This window comes from Pteronotus mesoamericanus, unplaced genomic scaffold, assembly GCF_021234165.1.
Source record: "Pteronotus mesoamericanus isolate MK-2021 breed Mesoamerican mustached bat unplaced genomic scaffold, CSHL_Meso_final scaffold_1066, whole genome shotgun sequence".
NCBI lineage: Eukaryota > Metazoa > Chordata > Mammalia > Chiroptera > Mormoopidae > Pteronotus > Pteronotus mesoamericanus.
Genome location: NW_026555299.1, coordinates 2,898,073 through 2,920,191, shown reverse-complemented (window position 1 = coordinate 2,920,191; position 22,119 = coordinate 2,898,073). Strand labels below are relative to the sequence as shown.

The window sequence follows — 22,119 nt, the reverse complement described above, 5'->3', positions numbered from 1 at the left end:
GTGCCTCCCATTGTGGCTGGGCCCGGAGCCTTTAGTTGTCAGGGGCCCTGCCTGGGTGACTGGCCCCTCTGGGCTGGGCTGGAGCCATGAGTGGAGCCAGCCAGCTCTGCCACTATAGTCCTGTCCCGGGTCTCTGCTCACACGTAATGTTTCCAGCGGGCTTCATGGTTTCCCAGACTGGCTCCTATAATCTGACCTCGGGTCCATCCTGGGACCCCCAGGCTCGGGGGCTGCTTTTTCAGGTTCCTGATTGCCCATAACACATAATAGGCATCCCAGTGTGGGAAGCCCAGAGATAGACCAAGACCATTGCCAAAAGATCTGAGGGCTCAGGGGGGGCCTCATCCTTGGAGGCCTCATGTCTTGAATGGCTTCTGATGACAAACTCATGTTGGGGGTCAGAGGTGGGACAGAACTGGAGACAGAAGGAAGGCTTGGTACCTGAGAACCAGCCCTGAGCTCTGCCCTGAGACTGAAGCCATGTGACTCTGGAAGTCCCTTACCTCCCCCTGAGCCTCAGTCTCCTCATCGTGAAATGGAGAGATGGGTGGGACAATTGAATTAGCTCTACCGTATTTTGCCTTGTATAATACGCTTCTGTGTATCCTGCGCCCCCACGTTTTTGGCCCAAACTTTCAGGGAAAAAAATCTTTCGTTGTAATTCAAGTTTTTACTTCTTTATATTTAGATACTTGTTTTTTTGTATTATAAAGGAAATTTAGCATTTATTTTTTAACATACTATGGTACAAGAAATTTTATGTGACAATTATAAAACACAAGAACTGATACGAGGTATTTCAGGTACTGCCCATGTATAATTCACATCCTTATCTTTCCCTCAAAAATTTAGGCAAAAAAAGTGTGCATTATACATGGCAAAATACAGGTAAATGTCTCTGCCTTCTTTGCTTTGAATCCCTAGGGGGTCGAGGAATGGGGCTCCTTGAAGAAAAGTAACAGGGGAAGAACTGAGGCAAAGACAGGAAACAGCAAGGAATAAGAATTGATGATGCATCAGTTTACTCTGCTGTCTGTCCCCGCCTCTGTCACCTGGCTATTATGCCAGCATCTAGAAAGAATGGGTTCCTGGTAGCCTGGCTCTCTTCCATCCCATCCTGGACCCTCCCCTCAGCTTGTGTCCCACTCCATTCTGTCCCAATTTCTGCACCTCCTTCCTAGGTCATCGCTTCCCCTTCTTCCTCGCCGCCCCTGCCCGCCTTGAGTCTTGACTCTGCATGTCTGTGCTGGAACAAAGGAGCAGGTTCAGCTTTGCCATCTTTGTTCATCTTTATCACTCTCTCAGCCTGAACTCAGGCTAAAATTATCCACCTTTCAAAACACAGTCTATTTGACTGCGTTCGGTTTAGAATATCACCCAAGAGACCCTTTCCCACGTTTTGAAGCACTACAAGGGGTAACTTTCAGGTTAGGAGACTCCCGTGTGTGCTTGAGAGAGGGTACATGAGGTACACCTTGAAACAGGTGCACAAGAAAAGGACAGAGTGCAATCCTACCAAAGAAGACAACAAAGAGGTGGGAGTCTCACGATCGCCTGCCATGGGCTGCCCAGGGGGGCCTTTGGCAATTCTCCCGATTTCTTGGGGACCCAGGTTCCACAGCTGTCAAGGTATGAGGATGTTCTCAAAGCAGTCGCAGGGCTGATGTCTTCGTGGGTACATCCACAATGCCATGCTGAGGCGGGGCCCGGGAAAGCCTGGCTAAATTCAGTAGACAAACATGAGTTCACTTCCCTAGGGGAAGGATCCCTGAATTTCTGGGAAACTACAGACCCGCATACCCAATGTCTAGGTTTCCCACCGTCTCCTTACTGACTTCTCAGCTTCCCACCCCCTCCATCCAGTTCCCTTTCCGCAGCCTGGCCACAGTGAACGGAGCCTCAATTTACCTGGGTCCAAAGCCATTACCAGGGAGCCCTCCTCAGCTCTCTCCTTCACCCCCACCCCCGCATCCAGCCGCCACCGGGTCCTGTTCTGTCTGCCTCCTGAATAGCTCTGAATCCACCCCTTCTCCCTGTAACCGCCCCCATGGAAGCCACCATGATCTCCTACTTGGACAACTGGTCTCCCCAGCTCCTCCCAGGCCCCTCCCACGAACCCAGTCTCTCTAGGCCATTTTTTAAGGTATGTTTATATTTTGATCTATAGGGTTTTTTTTTGAGCAGTTTCACATTTACAAAAAATTTGATTGGAAAGCACTGAATACCCAAATAACTTCTCTGCTAGCACACCCAATTTCCCCGATTATTTACATCTTCTATTATTGTGGAACATTTATTACAATTGATGCGCCAGTACTGATACATTATTACTAATTAAAGTTATTAGTTTACTTTAGGTTTCACTCTTTGTGTCCTTCATTCTGTGGGTTTTGAAAATGTAAACTGACTATGTCCATTATTACTGTTTAGTACCGAATAGTTTCACTGGCCTGAAAAGACCCTGTGCTCTGCCTGTTCACCCCTCCCGTACCCTCTGACCCTTTGTAGCCATTGCTCTCTTTACTGTCTCCATCATTTTGCCTTTTCCAGAATGTTGTATAGTTGGAGTTATATAGGATGTAGTCTTTTCTGACTGGTTTCTTTGACTAAGCAACATGCACTTAAGCTTCCTGCCTATCTCTTTGTGGCTTGATAATTCATTTCTTTTTATGGCTGAATAACATTCCATTGTGTGAACGACCAGTTTGTTTATTCTATCTGTGTGTTGTGTTGGAGAATATCTTGGTTGATTCTAGTTTTTTGGTAATAATGATCATGAAGAAGCTGCTATAGATGTTCATGTGCAGGTTTTTGTGTAGACACAAGTTTTTGACTCATTTAGGTAAATACCAAGGAACATGATTGCTGGATCATACAGTAAGAGTATATTTAGTTTTGATTGCTGGGTCATACAGTAAGAGTATATTTAGTTTTGTAAGAACCGACAAACTGTCTCCAAAGTGATTGCATTTCTACCCTCAATGAATGAGAGTCCCTATAGCTCCACATCCTTGCCAGCATTTGGTATTACCGGTTTTTTGGATTTTGATTAAGTTTGAAATTTTTGGATTTTAATAGGTTTGCCGCAGCATCTTATTGCTGTTTTTACAGCCCAGACATTTTGAAAAAGGAGGTTTGGATTAACCATACCTCTCCCAGCATTCTGTGCTCCCGCTGCTCTTAGGAAAAAAATCCCCACTCCCTGATGGTCCGCCTCTGCCCCTCGCCAGGTCGCATCGCCCCCCTTCCCCTTGCCCTCCCTGCACCATCCTCAGCAGCCTCATTTCAGCTCCAAGGACAGTGCCAGCCCTGACTTGCCCTGGGGCCACCCACAGGCTGACCCCTCTGCTTAGAGCCCTGTTCAGCCCTCTCGGCACCCGGCAGCTCCCTCTCATTCTTCAGCGTTCAGCTCAGATACGCCTCCTTTTTCTTTTCCCTCATTCTACAGAATTTATCGCTTTCATGGCATGTATTTCAAACTGGATTCATAGAGGCATTTGCCGGGTTATGTATTTAAAATAGCCTGTGAGCGCCATGGGGGCAGGGGCCATGTCAGTTTCTTCATCCTCACATCCCTGTGTGTGGCGCTGCACCTGGATCAAGGCGTTTCGCAGTATGTATTTGCCCATTAGAGAATGAATGGTTGGGTCAGTTTAGCTGGACAGGAAAGGGAAGGAAGAATATTTACGGAGTGTCAATTAGGTACCAGCTATAGTCTGGCCACATGCATGTTCGTTATCTTCTTTGATTTTAGGAGGGGAGATCGTCTGTACAGGTGAGAAAACTAAGGAACAGGGGGCTTAGAGCGGAGATCACTCAGATTCCTACAGGGGCCAGGCAGCTAACACAAATAAGGGAGCAGGTTAAGTGACACACAAAAGAATCTGCAGCCCAGGCTTGATGATAACGAGCGTTTATGCAAGACTTTATTGCCTGGGAGACATCAGGGGGTGGTGGGAACCGTGGTAAACTGTAATACATATCTCACCTAAAGGGAAAAGCCACTTTCAGCTCTAGTATTTTCATATCTTCTGAAATTAAAAAAAAAAAAGAAGTTGAAAACTCAGGTTTTTAAAAGTGATATTTCCTAATAGTTAAATATTGCCAACTCACTCACAATTTTAAAAGGAATTTAAAATGTCACTGTGCTGTTGCTGTGTCAGGCCACCAGTCGCTGGCTTCAACCCTGACTTAGAGGACGGAAAGCAGAAAAGCGGGGGAGGTCTTGTGAGAATCCCCATCTGTCCCGCCCCGTCAGACCTGCTGGAAGGCTGTCTCCTACCTTTCTGCTGATGAAAAGATAATGTGCGCTCAGGGCTCTGGACTCACACAGAAGATGTGGTCCAAAGGAAAGATGTCAGGACTTCGTGGTGCACCAGAGTTAACAAGTATTGTTACATCTCTTTATCCCTTGTTTTCAAGGTCCTTGACCCGAGACGTGGCTTTGAAACAAGCAGGCCCACCGATTCAGACTTGGACCTCATTATGCTTATTTACATATCCCATCAACCACTTCTTGGTCCTGTTGGAAAAGTGTGGGTAGTCAGAGGGTCTGGGTCATTCATTTCCTCACCCACTCATTCACAAATGTACATTGAGGTCCACTGCGCACTGGGTAATGTTCTCTGAGCTGGGGAAACGGTGATTAAAGTCTCTGTCCTCATTGGGCTTGACTTCAGGGAGTGCCTGGAGGGGTGGGGAGCTGCCTATACTTTCTGGTCCGGGAAGTCTTCTTGGAGGAAGTGGCATTTGAGCGGAGACCAGAATGAAATGAGGGAGTGAGCTGAATGAAGATTGAGGATAAGAGATTCTAAGCAGAGAGGAGCCAGACAACCTGCGGTGGAGGAGCTTGGGGTGTTCAAGGCCATTGATCCAAGAGGGCAGCGGAGGAGGAAAGTGGAAAGAAACAGCCGCTCTCCATCCTGAGGTTGGTGGATGCCAGCCACCCCGCAGGGAGGCAGAGCCAGGATCAGAGACGCCAACCTGTGGAGCAGAGAAGGTGCTCGCACCTCTGGCCTAAATGTGGACACTGGGTTTAATACACGCCTCACCTGGGCCTTGATTCTTTTCCTTCTTAAAATTGACCCTCTGGGTCTGCAATCTGGGGACATGCAGAGTAATAGACACTGCCCCTACCCCCCGCCATTCCTAATCATCGGCAATTAAGTGCTCACTCCCATCTAGAAGTGGAGGCTGCTTTGCCGGGACCCCACCCAGGGAGAGCCCACCGGTAAATAACAGGCAGGTAGGCAAGGCTTCCCTTTGAAAAGGGATTTATGGCGGCAGCCAGGAGGTCATTAATTACTGCTGCCCCCCCTGCCCAGCCGCGTGCAGCCCAGGGATCAGCTATGTTTCTGAGGCTTAGCCCAGGCAGGAACCCCGAGATTGCCAGGAGCAAAGGGGGGGGCTTTTTATAACTCTTTTCTCTCCCTGCCAAAAGACCCTGGGAAGGCGGGGGTATCGGGACACTGAACATTAGCTCCTTCCCTGCCTGTACATCAGGCTCCAGGGGTTTCTTCTCCAGGGAGGGAAGCAGCAGCCCCGGAGGAGGTCCAGCAGTTGGGGTTCAAATCACACCGTGTGTGTCTGGATTGGCAAATAATGACTCCTTTTTTTTTTTCTGCTCTGATGAAACCCAAAGCCCCACAAGGAGTTTTCACCCATCGTCCTTCACTACATGCACCTCTCCAGTGCTCTTTCCTCCCTTTCCTCATGTCTCCAAGGAGTTGAGAGTCAATGGAGAGGTCAGGCATGCAAGCTTGGTGTCAGGCGGGTGAGGGTTCAAATCCCACGTAGCTGCTTACTCATTCTGTAACTGGGGCATGTTGCTGAACTTCTCTGGCCTCAGTTTCCTCATCTAAAAAATGGGAATAATCACAGCACTCACTTCCATCTCTTCCCCTTCCATGGGGCCTCCTTGTATTTCTCTCTGTCTCCCCTGCACATCTTCTCCCAGATCCAAAGCCCTCTGCAGTCTTCTCCTCCCACCCAGCCTGCCTCCCTCTCTGTGCTCCTCTCGCCCCATTCCCTGGAGTCTCATCCCAAGGCGTCTCTCTCTGCCAACTCTTCATCACCACCACCACCTACCTGCCTTCTCTCTGCCCCCTTCATCTTGCCTAATTGCTTCCTGGAGCCCGGGCTGGCACCCCCAGAGAACAAGCATGCAATAGGAAGTCGAGTGGTGGGGGTGGGGGACGGTAACAAAGTGGTGGGAGCGGGGGAGATGTTTAGGGGCTATTTGGGGCTCAGGGCATGTTGGCTGGAGGGCAGGGTGAGCCAGTGACTGCCTGTGTAGGGAGGCCAACGTGAGCATGATTTGTTGATTTCTGGGGCCTGGAGCTGACTCCTGTCCTCCCAGGGACCCTCCCTGTCCTGTGTGCATGCTTGCTCCCAGGTGCCAACTCACTGGGTGGCCGTTCTCAGCCCCTGTAGAGCAGTGACTGGAGCGCACAGCCAGGGCCTCTCCAGCGTGCACGGCCACCCCGGGTGAACCTGGCCTTTGCTCTCTCCACAGGACGCAAAGGTGCTACCTTCTCCACGTCCTTCACAGGGAGAAAACCCGGAGCTACTTGAGGCTCAGTTTACCCATCTATAAAATGGGGCTGGTAATGATGGAGAAGTCACTTCTGAGATCTTAGGGAGACTGCTTACAGAGGGTGTCCCGCAGTCCCTGGCACACGGGAGGGCTCCTAAGGACTCGCCAGTGCTGTGACCTGGAAGTGAGGGTGGGGGAGGCAGACTTGAGTATCCTTGGCCATTTCCCCTGGGCAGGCGTCTCTCTCCTGCTTTAGGCAGAGTTGGTATTATAATAGGTAGATGTCCTAAGACATCAAAAGATGAAGCAACATTTGCACAGGGCTTTGGAAGGAATAAAATCCTTTTCATAGGTGATCTCCCTCAATGCTCCTAACAGCCCTGGGGGGAGCAAATTACCCATCTCATTTTGCATGGGAGAAGACTGAAGTTCAAAGACGCGAAACGACCATGCCCCTGAGGGCAGCCAGCTGTGAGTGGGGTGGAGCAGGCTTCCAGGCCAGGGCGGGCTGGCTCCAGAAGGTGCTCTTTCCGCTGCTTGGCCGCCTCCCGAGGGGCAGGCACAGACTTCGATGGGCAAAGCCACCTCGGGCTCTGTTTCAGTTTCAACATCAGCGCAGCAACATGCTGCTTGACAGTGTGCAGAGCATACCATGTTGATTATCCTGCTTGCTCATGACACAGCTTGCAGTTCGGGCAGGAGACTGTAGCCCCACTGTGCAGATGAGAAAAGCAGAGCCCGGAGAAGTGGGTCCAGGCAGCATGACCGTCTTTCTGCAGATGGAGTGATGAGGCCAGGAGTGGCCGACTGATTTTTACTAAGTCAGAGAGGAAGAGTGAGCAGGACAAGGGGCCTCCCGAGGCAAGCCAGGTGACAAGAAAGTGAAGAAAATGGCTAAAACGAGCACAAGCGCCCCGAATTCCAGCATTAGGGCGCGGGAATCATTCTCTAGGGCTGGTAGGCCTTAGAGACGGTTTGATCCAAACTGTTCTCTAGTCTAGTAATTTTTTAGAATCCTATTTAGGAATGACATATATATATAGTAAAGAGCATCCATCTCTAGTGCACAGAGCAGTGATTTTTTTATATACTGAGTAACCACCATCCAGATCAAAATATAGAACATTCCCGTTCCCGTCCACCAGCCCAGAAGGCTCTGTGCCCCAGCCCAGTCAATATTCTCCTTTCCCCCATCCCCCGCCACCCCCGCTGACTGTTCTGGCTTCTGTCGCCATCAAGCTGTTCTCGTATTTTGAGCTTCATATCAATGGAATCATGCAGCATGAACTCCCCCAAGGCTGGCTTCTTTAGCTCAATAATAATGATTTTATGACCCATTCATGTTGTTGCGTATAGCAGTAGTCTGTTCTTTTTTATTGCTGGGTAATATTCCATGGTTTGAATATGTGTGACAATTTACCATCCTTCGATGGCTGGACGTTGGGTTGTTTCCCATTTTGGGTGCTTATGAATGAAGCTGCAGCGCACATCCTGTTTCCTGTCCTTTCATGGGCATATGCAGGCATTGCTCTTGAGAGTGTAACTGGGACTGGAAATGCCCAGCTGCCACAGTGTAAGGCAAAGGTTTAGCTTTAGTAGACACTAAACACATCCGATGGAATGGTTGTGCCAATTGGTCGGTCTGGACAGTTGTGCGTGAAAGTTCTAGTTGCTCTGGCTGCTAACTCATACTTGGTATCATCCGTCTGTTCAGTTTTTGTCAACTGTTGGCTCTGTAGTGATGCTCTATTGTGGTTTTCATTTGCATTTCCCTGGTGAGTGATGATGCTGAGCACCTTTTCATGTGTTTATTGGCTATTCAGAGTCTTCTTTTGGGAAGTGTCCCCTTTTGGCACAGTTTCAAACTCCGTTGATTTTTTTGTTTTCTTACTGATTTGTAGTTCTTTTTACATACTGGATTTGAGTCTTTTGTCATTCATCGATATTGCAAATACTTTTCCCAGTCTATCGTTTGCTTTTTCACTTGTTTTAATTATGGCCAAGGATAGATAGTTTGGAAGGAAAGAGAATGACCATTTCTCAAGAGCTTCCTCATGCTGGGCCTGGTGCTTGTCATGTGTGACTACCTCCTTGCCTAATGCTCACTGCCCCTCAGTGCGTTGGGCCCCGTCTCTCCACACCCCCTCACCACCTGATGATAAGGGATTTAAGGACCTCACCCAAGATCTCAAAGTTGGCAAGCAGGTGGGCTGGGTGTTTCTAGTCCCAATGCTCCCTCTTCTGCTTTGAGTGTCAGTGGGAGAGGAGGTTCCCGGTCTCCTGCTCCCTGCCCCCTTAGCCACCATCAACAGCCCCAGAGGCGCATGATCAGGGAAGCTTCCGTCTCTTTGCCTTCCCTGGAGTGAGAGCTTCCTAATTATCTGCCTTGTTTTGTTTGAAGTGAATTTCTTGGCGTCATCAACTACATTCCATTGCCGACTCAGAAGAGCTTCCAAAAGTATATTGAAAAGGTTGGCACTGTCTGGTGTTTGGGATTCTTCTTAATGCCAATACCTTGCATGTATATAATTCCTTTGATTTATAGAGTGCTTTCCTGATGGTTGTCTTACTGCATATTCATTAGCTTAAGTCAGTGAAGTAAGCAGGGCAACAATTATTAGAGGGATCATGTCCTATAGATTTTTACCAAGTCTGACCCAGTACTGGGCAGTGGAACGCAATCGAATGAGTCCTGTGCTTAGGTATTTGAACTTCAGTAAGACTTATGTCCGAGTTCAATGTCCAATGGAAGGGTGCAGTAATAGAGATTCATTTGCCATTCAGTGAGTTTTTACTACATGGCAGGCACCATGATCAGTGGACATTGCAGAGAACAAACCAGAAAACCAGACACAGCCCCCATGGAACTGGCAGAGATGGAGAAATTGCAGTGGGAGCATAGCATGTTGCCCCGGGAGAGGTGGGAAGCTTCACATAGGAGGCAATGTGTGAACTGGGTCTTGAAGAATGAATAGGAGCTCATTAGGCAGAGAAGAGCAGGGTATGGCATTCCAAACCAGAGAACCGCATGGACCAAAGCCCAACTCTGGGACTTACCCAAGGCCACCTGTCCAGGAAACGGGTGCGTCTTCTGCTCCTCATCCCTGTGTTCTTCCACCCTCTGTGCTGCCTCACTTGACGCTCCCCAGGGCGCACCGACCATGGAGAAATGAGTGCAGCCTGTGGCATTTCCACCCAGTGGCTAAGCCATCACCGACGCCAGACCCAGGGGCAGTTGGCCAAGGCTGCACTGGCTGTTCTGGGTATGTCTTGTCTAACAACCGGAGTCCATTATCAGCTTAGTCTGTGACTGTCGCAGACTCCTACTGGCCTTCCTGGGCCTCAGCTACTGCATCTGTGCAGCGGGAATGTTAATAACAATAATAGTTGCATTGACGGAACCCTTACTTTGTGCCAGGCACTGTGCCCAGCGCTTCGCACATAGCATCTCCTTTAATCTCCACAACAGCCCTGTGAGGGGTGGGTCTCCTTTTTATCCCACTTTGCAGATGGCAAAACTGAGGCTCCGAGGGGTTACACAACTTGTCCAGCGTTTCACAGAGTCAAGAAGTGGCAGAATCCAAATCACTTCCAGCTCTGAAGCTGTTGGTCTTCCTGTTCATACCTCTGTCCCCGCCCCCAACATACATCTCAGGTGTTCAATGGGTATCTGCTTCCTGAACGTCCATGTCCCTGGGATTTGGGGGTAGGTCTGTGACTTCACAATGGAGAGCACATGGCTGGGGCCCATCTACCGAGAGGCCAGAACTTCTGATTTTTCCGGACCTGCGGAATCTGGCAGTGGAGGTGCGTCATACAGCAAAATACCACAACTCAGCGGGGGCTTGGCTGGTCCAAGGAGCCCCAGACAGTCCACAGAAGCAGTCGGCCCTGGGTGTGCGTGGGCTTACACCGCTGAGGGGAAATGGAGTTGCATTTACTATAAACTGTGAACCAAGGCAAGCTTCCTGCCCAGCAGGACAACAGGTAGGAAGGTGCCCCCTTGTCAGGGGATTTTGTCTCCGCTTCCATTCTGCAAGCATTTGAGGAGCTCTGCTGGGAGCCGGCCTGTGCCGGGCAAGCAGAGCGGAGTCAGCGGGTCCCAGCCCTGGCCCGTTAACAACCACCATTAATTGAGCGCTTACTGCATGCCGAGCACAGAGCTCTGCAGACATGGATATCATTTAACCCTCAGAAGGATGCTGCGAGTGTGGTTACTCCCTCAGGCTGGGGGGCAGAGGAAAGCCCTGTGCAGAGCCGACTCTGGCCTGAGGCAGAGGGGGAGCTCACTGTGTGTGTGCAGGGGAGTGGGCGCAGGGCTGTGGGCTCCGAGGTGGAGAGAACACTGAGGAGATCAAGGGACAGGGTAGCTTTTAACCAAGGCTCTTGAAGAGGGCTAGGGTTGTTACAGAAGAAGTGGGGAGAGTAGGCCTTCTCAGCGGAGACATCAGCAGAGGCAAAGGCTTAGAGATGGGAAGGCGCAGAGCAGGCAACAGAGGACAGTGACCGAGGGCACGCCCTGCAGTCAGCAAGGCCGAGGGCGAATCTGGGCTCCCTCCTTTACGCGTGCTTCGCCCCTCAGTGAGCTACATGGCCGCCCTGCCAGCTCCTCTGCGCTTTTTTTAAAATATGAAGGTGAAATGCACATAATGTTAACTTAGCCATTTTAAAGTGGACACTGCAATGGCATTTAGTGCATTCACAGTGTTGCACAATCACCACTTCTATCTAATTCCAGGACATTTTTATTGCCTTATAGAATACCTTATACCTGTTAAGATCCCGCAGCCCTAGCCTCTGGCAACTGCTACTTTGCTTTCTGTCTGTATCAGTGTACCTATTCTAGAGAGTTCATATGAGTGGAATTATACAATATGTGGCCTTCTGTATCTGGCTTCTTTGACTTAGCATCATGTTGTACAGAGTCACTCCTGTTACAGTATGTATTACCGTGTTGTGCATTGTTGTGCGTTCCTTTTTCTGGTTGAGTAATATTCCATTGTATGGATCCCTCACATTTCTCTGTCTACCCATTCAAAGGCAGATGGGCATTTGGTCTCTATCCACCTTTTGGCTTCTGTGAATAGTGCTGCTGTGATTCTGCGTGTGCAGTAATCTGTCGAGTCCCAGTCTCCAGTTATTTGGGGTCTGTGCCTAGGGGTGGAATTGCAGGGGGTCCTATGGCAGTGCTATATAGAACTTGTTGAGGGTCCATCACTTCTTTGAACCTCAGTTTCTACATTTGTAGAATGGGTAACAACAATAGCTACCTCATGCGGGGTGGATGGGAAAGGGTTCAAGGATTAAGTGAAGTGTAATGCCCAGGGTAGCGAAGGCTCCAGGGACTTTAGGGAGAGGCTGGTTGAACTGATGGTTGTAGGAAGGAAAGATGAGGGGACAGGGGCCCCCGTGCCTGGCTGGACTCAGCTCTGCCCCTGAGCAGCGCTGCTTTCTGTAAGGCATGGGGCAGAGGGAGCAGGAGGCTGGTGCCCTGAGAACTGGGCCACCTTCCTGCATTTGGATCCAATGAGACCGGCTCCCCGGCCCCACTGGGCAGCCCTTCCCCTCAGTGAAGCCCCCAGCGACTGCCATTGTAGTTGTCCCCATTTGCTGCTTGCCCCTCTCTCTGTCCACCTGTAGGAGCCTACCAGGGAGCTGTTCAGGCTTGGCAAGCAGCAGGGGTTCCGAAACCAAATTAACAGGTAAAAATTCGCATTCTCTGCCTGGTACTCACCTGGCTGAGCTGCAAAGTCTGTGACTAACAGGACTTGGGAGGTGCAGAGGAGCCTGCATCGGTGCGGGGAGAGCCCCAGGCTTCTGATGTGGGCACAGGCCGGAATGGCACCGGGGGGCAGTCAGTGGCGAATCCCGCCGCCGTTCTTTCAAGTTCGCCTTCCCCGGTCTGTGGTCTGAGCCCCCTGGCCCAGGAGTTGCAGGGGGTGGCAGAGAGGGACAGCTAGCTTTGTCCAAGGATGACCCTAACAGCTGAGCTTCCCCCAGCCCTGTCTCTGCGGCTGTATTCAGGTCCCCTTTGGTAGCGGGAGGCAGGTGCTGGAGCCCAGTGGTCCGGCAGAACTGAGCTCCCATCAAGTGTGACCTTGCAGGAGTTGCCGGAACCTTGGGCAAATTATAATCTCTCTGCGCCTCAGCTTCCTCATCTATAAAAAGGGAGATAATAAACCTCTTGGCTGGGTTTTTATTGATACTCAGTGAGGTCAAGAGGGAAAGCGAGTTGTCATAAGCTCTTAATATTAGGTGGGGGGATGGCCATGGTCATGGTTTTGGTCAGTCCAAGCCTGAGGTTTGACTCCTGCTGTGCATTGAGGCTCGTGATGCCAGGACCCGTGTCTGTCTCCTTTACGAGCCCCCTGTGTCTTTGGTCGGGTCTCCTAATGGCAGAACCTGAGCTGAGATGGTTGTACAAGTGAAATACTGAGCAACCATGGAGTCCAAGGACAGCCTTGCCTCAGCCAGATCCCACAATTAGCTCTGAAGCGCGAAGGGCTTCGTGGAGTTTGTGCCCAGCATATTCTGTCAGGGCTACAGCTATCCTTGGGGTGGGGACAGGGGTATGTGGCCTCCCAGGCATCTCTGGAAGGCAAGGCTCCAAATAGCCAGGAGCCAGCGGTCCCCCCAGAGAAGGTGCAGGTGGAGCCTTGAGCAGCCAGCATCGCTGAGGTTGGGGGAGGGGAGCGCCATCCAGGAAAGGGGGGCAGCGTGCAGCGCCTGTATGCCCCCGCTAATCCCTTACTTCAGAATCAAGAAGAAAACACCGAGTGCGACCCATGATAGACCTAGGTGTGAAGTCCTTTTCTGCCACGTACTGGAATCATTGGCTCCCAGGGTCTCCATTTAACAATCCCTCCCGCATAGGGTCCATGTGAAGATGCGTGAGATGCGCCGTGGACAGTAGCTCCATTGGGCCTGGCACACAGTTGGCCCGCAGCACCTGTTGGGTGGGTGGAGTCAGGCTTCCTGCTCCCACCATCTGCATCTGTGTGGAGACCATCCCAGGACGCGGTCTCTCCTGTCTGGCCTGACCCTGGTGAGCTCCTTCCCTCTCGCAGGTGGGAGATGGATTGTGTGATCCCAAACAGCCCCTGTCCCCAGGGCTGAGACTGAGGAGAAGGCCAATGTCCTTGGCTCCCTTCTTCCAGGAATGAGAAACAGCCAGAGCCGTTAGCACTGGGGTCAGCAAAGGCTTGGGATTTCCCCACAGGTGTCTGTCCCAAGTGACTGACTTATTCCCATTGTTACTTTGTTAGGTTACATGAATACAGTCTGCTTGTAAAAAAATGACACATTGCAGGTGAGATTTTAATTCCCAATGCCAGGCTCCTTTCTCCACTGTTTGTCCAGAGGACTGATGTCGTTAAAAAACAAAACCGAGTAAATTTAAAGGCCCAATTCATGAATTGGGCAGTATCCCATTGAGCACATAGACAGGAGCTCCCAGAACTCATGCAAAATGGAGGGCTTTTATAGGCAGAAGGGGGTGGGAAAAGGAAATTTATAGCAATGAATGCTTAGTTCCAGGCTTAAATCACCCTCCTTTGTGGGTGCTGACCAAGAAATTCCAGACTGACCAATTAAGATTACATTCCTAGGAGACCCTGAAACTGTAATTAGGTTAGGCATTAAGCCTTGGTTTGCTGACATGGGCTTAGCACAAGTGACTCCATTTTGGGCCTGTCATCTCTTTTTTTAACGACGTCAACGCTTCAGAGCAGTGTCTGAATGTGGCTGGGATGTGGTGGGGAAAGTCCCCCTTCAAGGCCGAGGCTGCCAGGGGTCCCGGTGAGGGCCAGGATGAAGGTAAGCCACTTCCCAGGGTCCCTGCCTGGCTGAGGTTAGCACTGAGGGTAGAGTGAGCTTGCTGGCAAGGGTTTCCCCAGGATGTGAATGGAGCTCTAATTGAAATGCTAATAATAGCTTGCACTTACTGAGGCTTACTCAGAGCAGACAATGTGCTGGGCAAGCTCCTGTGTCTTCTCATTTTACTCTGCAAATGAAAAGCGTCATGATCCTTATTTTACAGATGAGAAAACTGAGGCTCAGAGAGGTAGGTACCCAGATGTCCAAAGTCACGTAGTGGTGGGCATTTAAGTTCAGCCTCAGCCACCACTGAGGTGAGGTGCAGGGGACCCCAAGTCTTGCCCCGGTCGGCATCCAGCTGGTTTTCTCCCAAGCACAGGTCGTTTCATCCCTGGAACTCGGGGTCTTCGGATTCGTTCTCATCCTCACCTCTACCCAAGGCGGGGACTGAGCCCCTTCCTTTCACTCGAGGGTTGAAGGTTGTGGAATACCTCTGACTCGTTTTAAAGAAGAGAAAGTAGAAGCCCCGAGAGGGCACATGACCTTACCAGGGCACAGGGCAAAGCTGTCCCAGGGCTGTGGACAAAAGTTTCCCGCCTCTTGGTCAGCATTCTCAGCCATTTGACCTTATCGTTTTAATCCAACACAAACTTTGCCGTATGTGCTTGCATGCGTGCCTGTGTGTAAGGGCGGGAGGGAGTGTGCATCTGCGTGTGAGTGAAGAGCCAAAACCTGGTGGGGGGCAGGGGCACGGCGGCCCATGGGGAGAGGAAGGAAGTTCCTGTCCTCTGCTGTCTTCATGGACAGTCCACGTGCGGGCCAGCGGAGGAATGGCCCCAGCCCGGCCACCTCGGAATAACGGCTGTATCCGATCTTACCTGGAGGGGTCCTGCTTCCTCTTCTGCATCTGGGCCAGCCTGAAACCTTTGCCACCCAGAGGCTGGTGGCCCGAGCACTTGCCCTGTGGCTGAGCAGGAGCTTTATGTTAAGTATCAGGCAAGAGAAACAGAACCAATGCTCCCTGGAAAGCTTTGTATCAGCGTCCCCAGAGAGGACTTCAGAGTTCCAAAGATCAAGGCGTGAACTCCAGAGAAGGAAAACCCAGGACCTGGATGGTCCCCATTGCCCTCCATGAATTTCCTCTGGCTCCCTCTCAGCCCAAGCCTCCGTCTCAGCGCCGTGGCCCACCGCCTCCCCCTCCTCTCAAGCCTCTGCTGGAGCACAGCTGTGTGCTGCGTCCCACGCCGGTCATGCACGTTGAGGCGCCTGTCCTGTGCATTCTGCTTGGAATGCCTTTCCTCCTCTTCTCCACCACCCTCCCAGGGGGCCTCCTCATTCAGGCGCCACCTCCCTTTCTTCAACGTGCTGTTACCCATTCGTGTAGCACCTAAGTGTGACAGGCAATTGGTGGCATTGGGGATATAGCAGGGACTGGTTTAGAACATTCCCCAGCCTCTGCCCTCTCCCAGCTATTTGTAAACTTGGCCTCACTGAAGACATTGGCGCAGGCCCTCTGCCCTCCGCTGGCCACTTATACAGTGGGCTCCCAATGAGTGTTTGAATGAATGAATGCAAGAATGAATGCAAAACAAATAAATATTACTGTATTGCCTTCTATTGTAATGTTTTTGCAGGGACATCTCTACCCATTGGTCTAGTGCTGTATGCCATGTTCTGCTTTAGACATCAAGTTTCTACGTTCCCATGGTTTATTATTTTTATTAATAATAACAAAATAGATACCATTGATCTGGCCCTTCCCATATGGCAGGTGTTGATCAAAGTGTACATTGCACTCTCACAATAATCCTGTGAGGTTATTTTACAGGTAAAAACTAAGGCTCAGACAAATTAAGGCATTGCACGAAGTTGCCCCTAGTCAGAGGTAGCAATGGGACCCCAACACCAGTGGCCTGACCGCAGAGCCCAACATCTTATGGAGTGATTGAATAAATGGTTCATGCTATTTGATGTCTTGGTAACGGAAAGAGTCAATTCATACTCAAAAGTAGCTGCCCCAGCACTGCTTGTGCGAATGTGTACACAGCGTGCACAAACACACACACCCTCTGCTCTGCTCTCAGTGTGTGTTCTCTGTGCTGGAGTCGATCACCACGTCCCTTACATGTGCCTCTCAATCAGATCACACATCCGAGGGTCCTTATATGGTCTCTTTGCTTAGTCAGGTATGTAGCCGCTGTGTCCTAAAAGATTGATTGTAAATGCACCTGGATTTAGAAGACACTTGTCGGGGGAAGTGGGAGGAAACCAAGATGATTGGGAAGTGAACAGTGAAGGATAAACCCTAAGTTCCAGGATGAACCCCAAGTCTGTGGAGATATGCAGGCTTATAAAACTCTCGGGGACATCCAGCTTGGTGGGCATGGATGCCTCTAAAATCTCCTCTAAAATCTAGCAAGATGCTCAGTTGTTCATTCATCCACTATCCAAAACTTAAGCACCGAAGCTTTAAGCAACACGTGTGGAATTTGGGGCGGTAGTGATCTTCCAAAGCCTAAAACACCAGGGTGGGAGGTCCTTGCTGCATGGGCAGTGGGGAGCTACAGAAGGTTGTTGAGCAGCAGAGTGGCATGGGCCAAGCCACACTCCCGGAGATCTGCCTCCCCGCCTAGTGGAAGATGAGGGCAGAGGACAGGCAGCAGGAAAGATTGTGTGGAGGCTTGGATTAGGGAAGATGGCGAATGTGGCAGGTCGAGGGGAGGGGCCCAGGTAAGGAGAGGTTTGCCAGGTAGATGTGACTGAACTGTTGGGGGAGGGGAGGGAAGAGAGAGTGGAATCCAAAAACCTGAACATTTGGGAGACTCTGTGATTGGAAGGATTCCTGGATGGGCCATTTCTGGGTAGATAATAATAGTTGTAAAAGGTATTACTGAAGCCTTCCGCTGTGTCATGCACTGTGCTGAGGACTTTATGCATTCTCTCACGTTAAATACAAGAACTGACTGTCATCTCTGTTTTATACCTGGGGAAACTGAAGCACGGTTAACTTGACTTCGAACACGCAGCCAGTAACTGGTGGAGTTAGGCTTCAAACCCAGGCAGCTGCTGGGGCTCCACAGTGTAACCCCTTCCTCTCCATGAGTGGCCTGCAGGAGGCCGGCTTTGTTTCTGGAAAGGACCTGCTTTTCCAGGCTGGAGAGCTGAGAGGAAAGGGCAGGGCAATTTAGGGTTCACATTGAAACCTACATGAGTGCAGAAGCAGCAGCTCGGGGAGAAGTCCGGCGGCCTGCCTGGGCTCCCCGTTCTGGGTGGCAGGGATATCAGCCCAGAAGATTAATGAGAAGGCTGGGGAGGGAGGAGAGGAAGGAAGAAAAATTGCTGCCCATTATACCTGTCCTTTGGCAAGGCCTGGTAATTAGCAAACCCTCAACAGTAAAATATTTCGTTTTGGTGTAATTGCAAAGTAATTATGTGGTATGGGTTGTGTATTAATCGTGTTGATTAATAACACTCAGGTAGTAATTAAACATCTGCTTCATAATCGTGTGCAGGCTGAAGCTGAACATACATGCACTCACACACACGTGCCTGTGCCACATGCAAGGCTCCTTGGTTGCTGTGGTGCTCGTTCGTGTGTGTGTGTGTGTGTGTGTGTGTGTGTGTGTGTGCAGGAGAAACAGCAAGAGCAAGTCTGGCTGAGTTGAGAGCCTCCCTTCCCCACCATACATCGAGGCCTTTCTGTCCCCACCCTGTCCTGGGACACAGGAAGGACATGACCTGGCCCTGGGGCTGTGACAGCCTAAAGCCTCTCCCAGAACAACCGCACCCCTGTCTCCTTCCCAGCTGAGCTGCCTGGCTCTGTGGGTTGGCATGGGGGTTCAAGGGCTCCTCCATGCATGGCAATATGCTAGAGTGTCTTAGAACTCGCTGTGGCGTTAGACCCTTGGCTTCTACGGTCCTTTCTGGGGCAGGTTCAGTTTTTCTAGCAGCTGAGAGAGAAAGCCGTTGTAGCAGCCACCTGCGCTGAGGCTCCTGTAATACCCTGGAGGCCTGGATTTAATGATCTCATCCCAGAGGCTGCAGGGACCAGAGCGGGACTCAGCCGTGGGAGCCAGGAGCCCCGGTTCTACTTTGGATCCTACCCGACTTGCTCATGTTGGTCAAGTTGCTCTCCTTCTCTGTCCCGCAGGTTCCAGGTCTATCAAACAAAGAAAACTGAGTGAGTTTAGAGGCCTCCAAGGGCCTTTCCAGATCTACTAGACTCGGATTCTAATTTGGTTTGTACTAATTAGGAATCGGAGACAATTTAAATTCAATACATCCGATCCTTAGTGAGTAAACAATCAGAAATAATTCCTTCCTTTATGACTTCTCAAAGACTCACTCATGAGCAATGAGAACCCAAGCTAAAATCAATAGCTTTTATTTCTCAGACAGAGAAATTGCAGAATCCCCGAGCTGCTGGGCATGGCAATTCATTCTTGTATTTTAAATTTTTATGTTTATGTTTATGGGCTGCCATTAGGTAATATGGATATATCCTGAAGGTTGATTTTTTACATTAACTTAACTCATTTTACTTATTAGTTCACATTTATAGCTTGGGTTTTAATAAGCGCACAGTGCAGAAGTCATAAAACAGTCCTTGTTTTAGCCATATTTTAAAATCCAGACTCTTCTCTGAGTCATCCCCAGTTTATTTGCTCGTAACTTGTTCCGCCTGTGACTTGAGGCCCAGCGTTGCCAATTCCAGCCAGTCATTTGACCTTGAGCTTCAGTGTACCTCATTTGTAATCAGAAAGGGCACCGCTGATTAATAAAAGCAATAGATGCTTACATTTTTAAGAAAGCAAGCATCCAACAATCGCTTACTGTGTTCAAAGTGCTCCTCATATATTATCTGTTCGAATCCTACATCCCGATGGAGTGGCTTTATTTATTTATTTTTTCACTTTTAGGGACGGAAACTGAGGCCCAGAGAGGTTAAATGACCTGTCTGAGGCCACACAGTTGGTGGCGGTGGCAGGGCTGGGATACAAACTCAGCACACCTAAGCCCAGTCACCATCTTTCCTCCTGCACCTGTCTCTCCCCATCATCCACTTAGCTCTCCATTGGGCCTTTACTCTTCACCATGACCATAGGCCCTTCCTACCTCCCTTTCATTCTCCCGTCTTCTGTTTCCATTTGCCCAGGCCCCCTCCAGCTTCTTCTCTGCCCAGAGACTACCTCTGCTCTGTGACCTTCAGCAGCTCCCCATTGCCTGCGCATGAAGTCTGTCATCCTTAGCCTGGCATTCAAGGACTTGAACCATCCAACCCCTGCCTCCCCTTCCTGTCTCATTTCTTGCTCTACCCCAATAGGCAGCCTTGGCTCATGGTACTGAATACCCACCCCGCAGTGGGGTACCTCCATATCTTTGCTCTTCCTGGTCCCTTTGCCCACAGTGCCCTCCTCTCCTTTCTTTACATTCAAATCTGCCCCCTCCTCCAGGAAGCCTTCCCTGGGGCTCAAGAAGGAAGGGGCCCTTCTCTCCTCTGAATGCAGAACCAGGTGATCAGCCCTCCTTAGCCTCCTTGAACTATGAAAACAAAGTCATTGCCTTCGCTTCTCTGTAACAGCGAGCTCCTTTGAAGGCGCACTCTGTGCCTCCCTCATCCCCAGCACCTTCCGAGTCCCAGGTGCACAGCAGATGTTCGGTTAATGCTCACCAAAACGAGCGAATGCTCTTGTTGCTGTGATCTACAGGATGCGGAACTCCTGGGTCTTCTCTGTGGCGTCAGGGCCAGCCCGGTGCCAGCTTGGGGAGGCACTTTGTTCGCGTTTTATCAACGTGCAGTGTAAAGCGCTGACCACAGGACTTTTCCATCTCATTTCCCGCTCTGCCTGAGGCCCCTACTTGGGTGTCTCTGTACCTTTGCTCACCCTGGCCCCCTGCCCACAGCACCCTCCTCTCATCTCCAGATCCTCTACCTCAGGAAGCCTTAAGGTGCCTGCTGAGGTCACCAGCGCTGTTGTCATAAGGAAATCAGAGGAGGAGGAGCCTTACTTTGGCATCTCTGCCTGTGAGTTATTGGAGCCCTGGGTTTGAGACCTGACCCCGAGAGGCAGAATAGGGGCTGGTGGTGGGTCCAACGCCCGCTTTCACAGGTGGAGAAACCAAGGCCCCAAGAAGAAGAGGACATGCCTGGGTGCTCACAAGCTAGTTGGGCTTGGGGCTGGCACCCAGGACTTCTGTCTGAGGGTCCATGGAGTTCTCCTACTGTCGCCTCCTGGGAATGAAGGTCCTCCATCCACAGCCGTGGGCCTGTTAATAGGGTGGGTGGCCTGATTCTCTTAGTAGGGTTGAGGCGTCATGGACTGGGGTGTAAATGAAAGAAGGAGGATGGGGGTCCCCTAGGTGAGCCCCTTCACCAAGTGTGCGTGGGGAGGGGGCCCGGAGAGGCTGGCTCGCACACGTCACTGGGCGGGGCTGGAGCAGGGCCGCAGGCAGCCATGCTTAGTGTGCTGCTCACACGGTCTTCATGGTCACCTCTTTCCTGCAGTCACTTATTTATTTCTTTATCATACCCTTTTGGAAAAAGCGGAGAATGCCACCCCTCCTAGGGATTTGTCCCACCCCTCTCCCGTTCTCACACGCTGGGTGTGCTGGCTGCTGTCTGGCGTGACATTAGCGTTCACCAGCATGCAGAGTGCTAATGACATTTGCATTTTGCTGGCTGGTGAAAGGTGGGCTGGAGTTTGGGGTCCCGTGGACAGGCGGGGAGTTTGCAGCCCAGAGGGAGAAGCAGACATGCTCGGGGGGCCCACGCTGGTCTATGAGAGGCAGAGAAGGGGGTAAAGCTGGGATCAGAGGAAATAAATCACGGTGGGATTGAGAGATTTTTGTCTGAAGATGTGCCAAGGACAAAAAGCAACTCCCAGTCCAGTGCTCCACCTCCCCGACAGGCACTCACAGTATCCTCTCCTGCGTTGCCTCCCTGACATTTATTGAGCGCTCGCTGTGTGCCAAATGCTCTGCCGTGGGCTTCAGACTTTGAAAGTCATTTTAACTCCCTGCAGTTTTTAAAGAGAGATGCTGTCATTATCCCTGTTTTACAGACCAGGAGACTGATGCCCTGAGAGGACACCTGAGTGTTCTAGGCCCCACTTCTGGGAAGAGGTTGCCCCTTGGCATGTGACGAGATCCACCTGCCTCCAAAGGCCATCCTCTGACCACTGTGGGCGGTGCCTCCCACGCCTCGTCCGGCCTGAACACAGCCAGGAAGCCATTCTCTGCTCTGGCCCATCCCAGCATCCCCCGACAGGCATGCGCAGACCCCGGCCGTGTGGCCTTGCCTGCCCTGGGGGCTGCAAGGCCGACAACTACAAAGGAGGGAGAAACCCTAGAGAGAGCACCCGCCATGACTCAGAGGAGACCCCAGGTTCAGGCCTCACTCGGCCACCAAATTGCTGTGTGACTTTGGACAAGTCCCTGCCCCTCTCTGGATGTCTTTCTCCTCATTGGTAAAATGAAGCCGTTGGTCTGGCTCCATGGAGCATTCCGAGAATGCTTTAGTACATGAGAAAGGAGCTTTCCTCCAAAGTACTTGAACTCTCCCGGAGTTTCCGCCCACTCACTCAGACATGTAAAATTGTTTTATATCAAAGTAAACCATGAACATTTGTCGGGTATCCCCACTCTGCAAAGAGCACTGTGCTAGACACAGTGGGCGTGACGCTTACGTATTTTTTGGGACGTACACACACAGGCATGTGCATACCTTTGCATCTTAGAATTGTCTGGCTTACCAATCTAGACACATAACC

The 22,119-nt window shown here is 50.8% G+C and overlaps 1 protein-coding gene across 2 annotated transcripts in view; it reads left to right on the top strand.

The window, feature by feature from the left end:
* Positions 1-22,119, top strand: part of TSPAN18 (tetraspanin 18) — a 168,058-nt gene that overhangs the window by 90,789 nt on the left and 55,150 nt on the right. The gene's annotated exons all lie outside the window — the stretch shown is intronic.